The sequence below is a fragment of the Lolium perenne genome, chromosome 4 (genome assembly GCF_019359855.2).
Source record: "Lolium perenne isolate Kyuss_39 chromosome 4, Kyuss_2.0, whole genome shotgun sequence".
NCBI classification, from domain to species: Eukaryota; Viridiplantae; Streptophyta; class Magnoliopsida; order Poales; family Poaceae; genus Lolium; species Lolium perenne.
In genome coordinates this window covers 61,325,679-61,337,116 of record NC_067247.2, presented here as the reverse complement: position 1 = coordinate 61,337,116, position 11,438 = coordinate 61,325,679, and the positions used below count along the sequence as shown (strand labels likewise).

The following is an 11,438-nucleotide window of genomic DNA, read 5'->3' as shown; positions in this document are numbered from 1 at the left end:
GCCATGTTTGCTTTTCCAGCTCGAGCCAGCTGCGGGAGCTGGGCTCGGAGTTTCGTCGGGGTGGCGTACTTAGTTAGCCACGTACGCTTCTCAAGCTCTGTCGCCGACGTCCCTCTGTCTGCGCCGGAGTCCCTGACGTTGTGGCCTGGTTTGAGAGTGCCCAGTTGCCATAATCTGACACATACGTGCACGCGTATCCTTGAGGGATCTCCTTAGGCGCCTCAGCCAAGAACTGGTAGTCACTAGGGTCACCACCGATCTTGTAGACGACGAATGCCGGTGTAGCCGGCACTTCAGGTGGTGCTGCCAACGCATATGGCAGCGGTGGACGGGACTGGAGTGGCAACTCTCCTTGGTGCGTCCCGAGAGCTGGTCCTGACGGCGAGTACTGGTGGCTCATGATCTCCTGGATCACGCGCAGAGCGAGACGCTCCAACACGTTGACCAAGTTTTCAGAGTGGCGGTGTAGCGAGTGAGCCACCAAGTAGTTGATCTCCTGCCGCAGGGCCCTGGTGCGTTCCTCCGACGGGGCAGAGAGATCTATCCCATCGAGTGCACCTTGTGGTGAGAACCCCTTCCATCTGATGCCATGGGTACGGGTTCTCTGAAAAGAGCCGATGAGGTCGGCTTCGAGGGTGGCCTTGATCTCGTCATGTTTCTTCTTGAGCTCAGCAGGCAGCTCCTCGTAGGTGACTGGCGTGCCGTCCGTCGCCATCTCAGATGTAGATGGCAATGTGGTTGATGTAGACGATTGTCCCACCGGGCGTGCTGCGAATGTGTTGATCGCCAAAACCCACCGGCGGGCAGCGGCCTGTCAACACGGTAGAGCCGGAAGAGCCTAGAGCTGCGGCTGGCCTGAGACCCCTCCGAGCGACGGCCCGCAATGCTCTTCTGGTCACACGCGGCGATGCGAAGTGCAAGGGCGTGCCACCTGACCTATACCTGGTCAGGAAGGTGATGGGGATGCCTCGCTTAGTTCCTGCATGGCATACACGTAAACATTAAATACGAGCCTCGATCGGCTCTCAGGTTATCCTGTGAATCGGCTCAAAGAGCCGATCCACCCATGATTCGTACGGTGCACGAATACTTGGTGATCCCGCTTGCTCAAGATAAAGCTAATGAGATCTCCGACGATTTAGGGTTTTCACCGCATAATCGGATCATCCTACTCCAGGTTGGGCCTCGCGGCCACGCACGGTGCTCATAAGCCGATCCTAAACAAGGCCAAAGAACCAACAATGATGTTGATCCGCGGAACATCCTGTTTAGGACTTGCGAACGCCACCCTACGTGCCACTGGATCCTCCCCCCCTTTGTAAGGCCTAACTATTGCAGATATTAAACTAATCCTTGCATAACAAGGAGCAATCGTAACGGATCAGATCTACTAAACGATGAACAAGCAGGGTGCCGCCCCCACGCCTGAGATAGGCGTGAGGGCGGCTAGACATGCAAGGGTTGCACTACGTAAGCATGTTTATACGAAGAGCCATGCTAACCCTAACACATCTATGATAACTACGTTGCCCGCCATCAAAGACGCTTCAGTACGGGCAACGCATGAACAACGTGGAGCTTGTGCTGCCTAGATCGCAAGATGCGATCTAGGCAGCATGTCGCTTACCTGATTGAAACCCTCGAGACGAAGGAGTTGGCGATGCGCCGAGATTGGTTTGTTTTTGGGGTGAACGTTGTGTTGTTGTTTATTCCATAAACCCTAGATACATATTTATAGTCCAGCGGACTTTCTAACGTGGGAATATCCCACCGTGTGCGATACAAACTCTAAATCTTGATCTAAGATATAACCTACTACAATTAAAGATACACGGGCAAACTAGCCCAAATTCTCCGTGCAAGGCCGCTTCAGAGATCTTCCACGTGTAGTCCTCTAAGCCCATCTCTCTTACGGCCCACCTCTGGATTTGTCCAAAATTTGGTGATAACAACTTCTCATGCATCCAAAATACTTGAGCCAACCACTATGCCATTTGTGTCCACCATACCTACCTACTACATGGTATTTCCCGCCATTCCAAAGTAAATTGCTTGAGTGCTACCTTTAAAATTCCATCATTCACCTTTGCAATATATAGCTCATGGGACAAATAGCTTAAAAACTATTGTGGTATTGAATATGCAATTATGCACTTTATCTCTTATTAAGTTGCTTGTTGTGCGATAACCATGTTCACTGGGGACGCCATCAACTACTCTTTGTTGAATTTCATGTGAGTTGATATGCATGTTCGTCTTGTCTGAAGTAAGAGAGATCTACCACCTTATGATTAAGCATGCATATTGTTAGAGGAGAACATTGGGCCGCTAACTAAAGCCATGATCCATGGTGGAAGTTTCAGTTTTGGACAAATATCCTCAATCTCATATGAGAAAATTATTAATTGTTGTTACATGCTTATGCATAAAAGAGGAGTCCATTATCTGTTGTCTATGTTGTCCCGGTATGGATGTCTAAGTTGAGAATAATCAATAGCGAGAAATCCAATGCGAGCTTTCTCCTTAGACCTTTGTACAGGCGACATAGAGGTACCCCTTTGTGACACTTGGTTAAAACATGTGCATTGTGATGATCCGGTAGTCCAAGCTAATTAGGACAAGGTGCGGGCACTATTAGTACACTATGCATGAGGCTTGCAACTTGTAAGATATAATTTACATGATACATATGCTTTATTACTACCGTTGACAAAATTGTTTCATGTTTTCAAAATCAAAGCTCTAGCACAAATATAGCAATCGATGCTTTTCCTCTATGGAGGACCATTCTTTTACTTTCAATGTTGAGTCAGTTCACCTATTTCTCTCCACCTCAAGAAACAAACACTTGTGTGAACTGTGCATTGATTCCTACATATTTGCTTATTGCACTTATTATATTACTCTATGTTGACAATATCCACGAGATATACATGTTACAAGTTGAAAGCAACCGCTGAAACTTAATCTTCCTTTGTGTTGCTTCAATGCCTTTACTTTGAATTATTGCTTTATGAGTTAACTCTTATGCGAGACTTATTGATGCTTGTCTTGAAGTGCTATTAATGAAAAGTCTTTGCTATATGATTCACTTGTTTACTCATGTCATATACATTGTTTTGATCGCTGCATTCACTACATATGCTTTACAAATAGTATGATCAAGGTTATGATGGCATGTCACTCCAGAAATTATCTGTGTTATCATTTTACCTGCTCGGGACGAGCAGAACTAAGCTTGGGGATGCTGATACGTCTCCGACGTATCGATAATTTCTTATGTTCCATGCCACATTATTGATGTTATCTACATGTTTTATGCACACTTTATGTCATATTCGTGCATTTTCTGGAACTAACCTATTAACAAGATGCCGAAGTGCCGCTTCTTTGTCTGCTGTTTTTGGTTTCAGAAATCCTAGTAACGAAATATTCTCGGAATTGGACGAAATCAACGCCCAGGGGCCTATTTTGCCACGAAGCTTCCAGAAGTCCGAAGAGGAGACGAAGTGGGGCCACGAGGGGGCCACACCCTAGGGCGGCGCGGCCCCCCCTTGGCCGCGCGGCCCTGTGGTGTGGGGCCCTCGTGCCGCCTCCTGACCTGCCCTTCCGCCTACTTAATGCCTCCGTTGCGAAACCCCCGGTGCGAGAGCCACGATACGGAAAACCTTCCGCAGACGCCGCCGCCGCCGATCCCATCTCGGGGGATCCAGAGATCGCCTCCGGCACCTGCCGGAGAGGGGATTCATCTCCCGGAGGACTCTACGCCGCCATGGTCGCCTCCGGAGTGATGTGTGAGTAGTCTACCCCTGGACTATGGGTCCATAGCAGTAGCTAGATGGTTGTCTTCTCCCCATTGTGCTATCATTGTCGGATCTTGTGAGCTGCCTAACATGATCAAGATCATCTATCTGTAATTCTATATGTTGCGTTTGTTGGGATCCGATGAATAGAGAATACTTGTTATGTTGATTATCAAAGTTATGTCTATGTGTTGTTTATGATCTTGCATGCTCTCCGTTACTAGTAGATGCTCTGGCCAAGTAGATGCTTGTAACTCCAAGAGGGAGTATTTATGCTCGATAGTGGGTTCATGCCTCCATTGATATCTGGGACAGTGACAGAAAGTTCTAAGGTTGTGGATGTGCTGTTGCCACTAGGGATAAAACATTAGTGCTATGTTCAAGGATGTAGTTACTAGTTACATTACGCGCAATACTTAATGCAATAGTCTGTTGTAAGCAACATAATACTGGAGGGGGTTCCGATGATAACACGAAGGTGGACTTTTAGGCATAGATGCATGCCGGATGGCGGTCTATGTACTTTGTCGTAATGCCCAATTAAATCTCACTATACTCATCATAATATGTATGTGCATGGTCATGCCCTCTTTATTTGTCAATTGCCCAAGCGTAATTTGTTCACCCAACATGTCGTTTATCTTATGGGAGAGACACCTCTAGTGAACTGTGGACCCCGGTCCAATTCTCTATCTTGAAATACAATCTCGCAATACTTGTTCTACTGTTTTCTACAAACAATCATCTTCCACACAATACGGTTAATCCTTTGTTACAGCAAGCCGGTGAGATTGACAACCTCACTGTTTCGTTGGGGCAAAGTACTTTGGTTGTGTTGTGCAGGTTCCACGTTGGCGCCAGAATCCCTGGTGTTGCGCCGCACTACATCCCGCCGCCATCAACCTTCAACGTGCTTCTTGACTCCTACTGGTTCGATTAAACCTTGGTTTCTTACTGAGGGAAACTTGCCGCTGTGCGCATCACACCTTCCTCTTGGGGTTCCCAACGGACGTGTCAACCACACGCATCATGCTGCTACTTGTGAGTTCAAAGATTTTGCTTCTACTATTTGGTGGTCTGGACATTGTAGAGCACATCATGCAAATATTCCTACTACATGGGCTGGTTTAAAACTTGCTATGCATACTCGCTTTGTTCCTCTACATTATCAGCGTGATTTGCTGAAGAAATTGCCTCGATTAGAATAAGGAAAAAATTCTGTAGAAGACTATTATCAAGAATTTCAAACTGGCATGATTCGCTACGGTATTGTAGAGGATAATGAGGCTATGCTTGCATGTTTCTTTGGTGGTTTGAATAAAGAGATTCAACATATTTTAGATTATAAGGAGTACAACACTATTACTCGCTTGTTTCATCTTGCTTGCAAAGCTATACGTGAAGTGCAGGATCATCAACCACCATGGAGAAGAGCTAATGTTTCTGCAGGTCATACATCGTCGTGGTATCCGCGACAATCAGCACCACCATCTCGTGGGGCTGCACCAGCGCCTACTACCTCCAAGTACACCACACCTGTATCACGAGCACCACCGGTTGTAAATCCACCACCATCTGCTGGTCCTCCTCGGACTTCATCTTCGATGGCCTCCACGGGGAAGATGCGCGACATTCAATGTCACAAATGTTTGGGATTTGGACACATAGAGAGAGAATGCATAACCAAGCGTGTGATGTTGGTGCGTGAAGATGGAGAATATGATTCTGCAAGTAACTTTGATGAAGATACATTGGCCCTTATTGTTGCACGTGATGGCACCAATTCTGATTCTGAGAGAGAGATGGAGGTCATGGAAGCTGACACTGCTGATCAGTACAAGAACTTGGTTGCACAACGTGTGTTGAGCGTGCAATTGAGCAAATCTCAGCATGATCAACACCACAATCTGTTTCAAACAAGAGGCGTTGTAAAAGAGAGAGCTATACAGATCATCATTGATGGAGGGAGCTGCAATAATCTGGCTAGCGTTGGCATGGTGGAGAAGCTTTCTCTACCTACGAGACAGCGCACACATCCATATTACATTCAATGGTTTGAGAGCTCTCAGAAGCTCAAGGTAACAAGAACTACACGTGTGCATTTTACTATTGGTACATATTTTGATTTTATTGATTGTGATGTTGTACCCATGCAAGCTTATTCCCTGTTACTTGGTAGACCTTGGCAATTTGATAGAGAATATGTTCATAATGGTAGAACTAATCAGTATTCTCTTATGCATGATGGAAAAAAAATTGGTCTCAAACCTATGACTCCTGAACAAATAGTAAAAGATGATCATGCTAGAGCTAGTAGAGTAAAAAATGAGGAGAAACATAAGAGCGAAAATCAGATTGTTGCTGCAGATTTTGTGCCACATAAGACTAATAATAAATCTGATTCGAACCATGCTACTGAAATTCGTTTGAAAAATCCTTGTTTGCTTGCTAGCAAATCGGATATTGCTGAACTTGATGTGAACACTACTCAATGGTACGCTGTCATTTGCAAAGAAGTTATGTTTTCATTTGAGGATATGCCTCCTTCTTTGCCACCTGCGGTTGCTAACCTTTTGCAAGAATTCATTGATGTGTTTCCACAAGATGTTCCACCTGGATTACCACCTATTCGTGGGATAGAACACCAGATTGACTTGATTCCAGGAGCTTCGCTGCCCAACCGTGCACCATATCGTACCAATCCTGAAGAGACCAAAGAGATTCAGCGACAAATTCAGGTTCTCCAAGATAAAGTTTACATTCGTGAGTCTCTTAGTCCATGTGTTGTTCCTATTATCTTGGTACCTAAGAAAGATGGTTCTTCACGCATGTGTACTGATTGTAGAGCTATTAATAATATTACCATTCGTTACTGTCACCCAATACCTCGTTTAGATGATATGCTTGACGAATTGAGTGGTTCTATTATGTTCTCTAAAGTTGATTTGCGTATTGGTTACCACCAGATTCGTATGCAATTAGGAGATGAATGGAAAAAAGCGTTTAAAACTATGTTTTATATGAGTGGTTAGTAATGCCTTTTGGTTTAACTAATGCACCTAGTACTTTCATGAGACTAATAAACGAAGTTTTACGTGTATTTATTGGACGTTTTGTGGTGGTATACTTTGATGATATTCTGATTTATAGCAAATCTTTGGAGGATCATTTGAATCATTTACGTGATGTTTTCAATGCTTTACGTGATGCACGTTTGTATGGTAATCTTGAGAAGTGCACCTTTTGCATCAATCGAGTTGCGTTTCTTGGCTATGTTGTTACTGCGCAGGGAATTGAAGTTGATACAGCCAAGATTGAAGCAATTGAGAGTTGGCTGCAGCCAAAGACGGTCACACAAGTGAGGAGTTTTCTTGGCCTCGCTGGTTTCTATAGGCGCTTTGTGAAAGATTTTGGATCCATTGCTGCGCCGCTGAATGAGCTTACCAAGAAGGATGTGCCCTTTGTGTGGGGCGATGCACAACAAGAAGCCTTCATGATTCCGAAAGATAAGTTAACACATGCTCAATTACTCCAACTTCCTGATTTTAATAAGACTTTTGAGCTTGAATGTGATGCTAGTGGAATTGGTTTGAGATGCGTGTTATTACAAGAGGGCAAACCTGTTGCATATTTTAGTGAGAAATTGAGTGGGCCTAGTCTGAACTATTCTACTTATGATAAAGAATTATATGCGGTAGTTCGGACATTAGAAACTTGACAACATTATTTATGGTCTAAAGAATTTGTTATACATTATGATCATGAATCTTTGAAGCATATTCGTAGTCAATCTAAGTTGAATCGCCGCCATGCACAATGGGTTGAGTTTATAGAGTCTTTTGCTTATGTTATCAAACATAAAAAGGGTAAAGATAATGTTATTGCTGATGCTTTGTCGCGCCGTTATACTATGCTATCTCAACTTGACTTCAAGATTTTTGGATTAGAAACCATAAAGGAACAATACTTGCATGATGCTAATATTAAAGATGTGCTGCTAAATTGTAGATATGGTAGAACATGGAACAAGTTCGTCCTCAATGATGAATTTGTGTTCCGTGCTAACAAGATATGCATCCCAGATAGTTCCGTTCGTCTTTTGTTGTTGCAGGAGACACATGGAGGAGGATTGATGGGTCACTTTGGTGTGAACTACCGCATTGCCTACGGGGTAATTTGATGTCCAGGATCGCATTAGCATCCAATATTGAGCAACAGGACCGGACTGCCTCCTCATCCCACGTCCGAGTTGTGTGATCAATAAGCTCACTAACCCATCTCCTCCTTGCATTGCCCCTTCGTGCAATAATCCGCAAAGCTCCTTGACGTGGGATCCAGTTGTCCCTAAATTTTTTTACTTGGGAACCAGAGCCGATACGCCATATATCACCCTTCTTTAACAACTTCAAACCATGCATTACTCCCTGCCAAGACGCCGAAGTATTCTGAATAAAAGTTGTATGAAGTAGGTTCGCTGCCAGGTAATACCTCGACTTCAATGTATTTAAATATGATATGACACATATTTACATGCTATTGCAAAACATTAATACAACTGATATCCTTTGTTTATACTTGACCAAACTTCACAATGTTTAAATTTCCAGAAAATTTATACGTTAGAACTATTTTTTTCACACAAAAAGGGGTCTGGAAGACCCCAGAAGATATCCATTAAAGTGGCAGGATTACAATTTTGAGTAAGCCCCTTGCAAATACCCGCTCTAAGAACCTAATATTTGAAGAAAGGGGCCTACACTTTACAGAAAACACCATAAAAGAATCCAGATCAACGCAATCAAGTATAGAGGTGTCTCTGCCACTCGTCGCCGCCATCCTCTAGGCGTCGCCGCCGAGAAACCAGAGCCAGCTGTTCAGGAGACCTTTTCCGGCGAGAGCATGCTGCCGCGGTCCACCACCTATCCGCGGGAAACGAATGACTTCGCAAAAAGGTGACTTAGAGCACCCACGACAGGGCTGATTCAGGGCCTCCACGTCGGAGGTTGAAGAGGTGCCGCCCTTGTGGCCATGGACGGCAGCGGCAAGAACGCCAACTACTTGTTGAAGCTCGTCGATGTAGCACCCCGTAGGCATCAGATGGCACCAACCCAGAAGGCCTTCCGCTTCTCCTTCTTCCATCTCACCACCATGGTGAGGCAGAGAAGAGAGGAGAAGTAGAAATCCCCATCGGTGGAGGCGATCCACTAACCTGGATCCAGTCGCCGGCGCACAAAGAGATGCAACTCGTCCAAAATCCCCCTCGCCAACTAGGCCGGCCAGGAAAGGAGAAGAAAGCATCACCACGAATCCTCCGCTCTTCCCCTCACCGCCATGGCCGGCCAGAAGAGATTGAAGATCTGGGCTCCTGCACAGGCTCCAGAGATCCTCCGCCGCTACCTTATTGAAGAAGGTGGATCGTCCTTCTCTCATGGTCTCCTCCACCCAGAGGAGGGAGATCAGCAGCAGCAACACGCCTAGGCCACCGATCCGGCGGACATCCATGGCGCCACCTCCTCTACGGGGCATCGGTCCAATATCTACCAAAACGCCAAACAAATAACCCTAATTAAACTACCCGACACCCAACCAAGACGCACTCCAGCCAGCTAATCTGGCGGAGCGGTCGTCGGCGGCCCGGCCTGCGGTGGTCGACCCTCAAGGGTACTGTAGTTGCTTTCCGTTAGAACTATTTTGGAGGCTCCTTCTTTTTTGCAAATGATTGTGAAGGATCATTCGTAGGCTAGAGCTGTTCTAATCGTGTTACCAAGGAGGCAAGTGAAAGGATCGTATGCCGCACCTAGAGGGGGGGGGGGGGTGAATAGGTGCTAACCAATTTTTAGTTCTTTTTCAATTTAGGCTTGACACAAAAGGTAAATTCTCTAGATATGCAACTAAGTGAATTTACCTATATGACAAGGCAAACAACTAAGCAAGATATATCTAAGCAATATAGAGATAGAATAGGATAGAGGTAACCGAGAGTGGAGCACGCGATGACACAGAGATGATTCCCATAGTTCCCTTCCTTTGCAAGAAGGTACGTCTACGTTTGGAGGAGTGTGGTTGCTATGAAAGCCAAACCAACAGCCACGAAGGCTTCACTCAGATCTCCGGTGAGCAACGCCACGAAGGCCTAGCCCACTTCCACTAAGGGATTTCCTCGAGGCGGAAACCGGGCCTTTACAAGGTTCTTGGGGCACACATCCACAACCAAATTGGAGGCTCCCAAATCTGTTACAACACAACAATCAACAACAATACATCAACACAAATCAACTAGGGAACCAAATAGGAACACTAGCATGAGATCCCTCAAACAAGAGAGGGGGAAATGAAGAACGCTTCGGTGAGGATGTAGATCGGTGTCTTCTCCTTCGAATCTCCAAAGATCAAGAGCTTTGGTTGCGGGAGGAAGGAGATCTTGCAAATCTTGAGTTTCTTGAGGTGGCTCTAATGGAGGTGGCTTGGCAGATTTCTTGTGTAATGATTGAGCAAGCAACCAAGGTAGAAGAAGGGGGGTATTTATACCCCCCTCAAAATTGAGCCGTTGCAGCTTCCGGGGGGCCGGATAATCCGGCCTAAGTAAGGGCCGGATAATCCGCCCCCCCGGATAATCCGGCCTTCGGGACAAAACTGTGACTTTATCCGGCCAAATATCCGGCCCTATGCCAGACTTGTTTTTCTTCCAGTCCTTAGGCAAATTCGAGGGGGCCGGATATTTCCAAAATATCCGGCCCGGATATTCCGGCCCTGGTACAATACCGGGACAATATCCGGGCAAAAATCCTCCCCCTATACTGCGCTGCTTTTCCTCATTTGACTTAGCCGAAATCTGGGGGCCGGATATTTCAACAATATCCGGCCCGGATTATCCGGCCTGCACAACTTTTTCTGATTCCTTTTGACAGACCGACCATATCCAACACACATGAATATAAATCTATGTAATCCCTGTACCACTTAAACAAACATTAGTGTATCACATATATTGACATCAAACACACAAAACATAATGTGAGAGATGTTCTTTCAATCTCCCCCTTTTTGGTGTTTGATGACAATATACGGATTTGCAAGAGAATCACTAGAGACAAGCATGATGGCAAAACATAGAGGCACTCCCCCTACATGTGTGCATATAAGTAATTTGCATTTGAATACAAATACACAACACATAGGAGTGAGGTGCCTCATCACAAGAGGTATCCAACATGAGCTCTAACACATAGACATCGACAAATATGAAGTTGAGATAGGATGTAAGAAATCATACCCATGTGTAGATATACAATACGGAGATATAGCATCACACATAATGTAATATCCTTGATCTCAACAAATAGAAATCCGAAAACCATGACAATGTCTCACACCACATAGCACATAGTTTTGAACGGCACACAAACAAACCAAATAGTTCAAATAAGAGGGAACACAAGCAATATAAGAATGATAAACGCATATGCTTGTGCCCAAACCATGCAAATCCTCGAGAATCCTAATAGAACACTTCTCCCCCTTTGGCATCGAGGCGCCAAAAAGGGGACAAGCGCGATGCTACACGTCCCATGGGAATCACTCGGAGGCTTCTTCATCATCGGACTGGTATGCCGCTTCCTCTTCTTCCTCATCAGT

At 45.4% G+C, this 11,438-nt stretch overlaps 1 pseudogene; it reads left to right on the top strand.

Annotated features, from left to right (window-relative positions):
- Positions 1-4,942: 4,942 nt before the first annotated feature.
- LOC139838971 (uncharacterized) lies at positions 4,943-6,835 on the top strand (annotated as a pseudogene).
- The last annotated feature ends 4,603 nt before the right edge of the window (positions 6,836-11,438 follow it).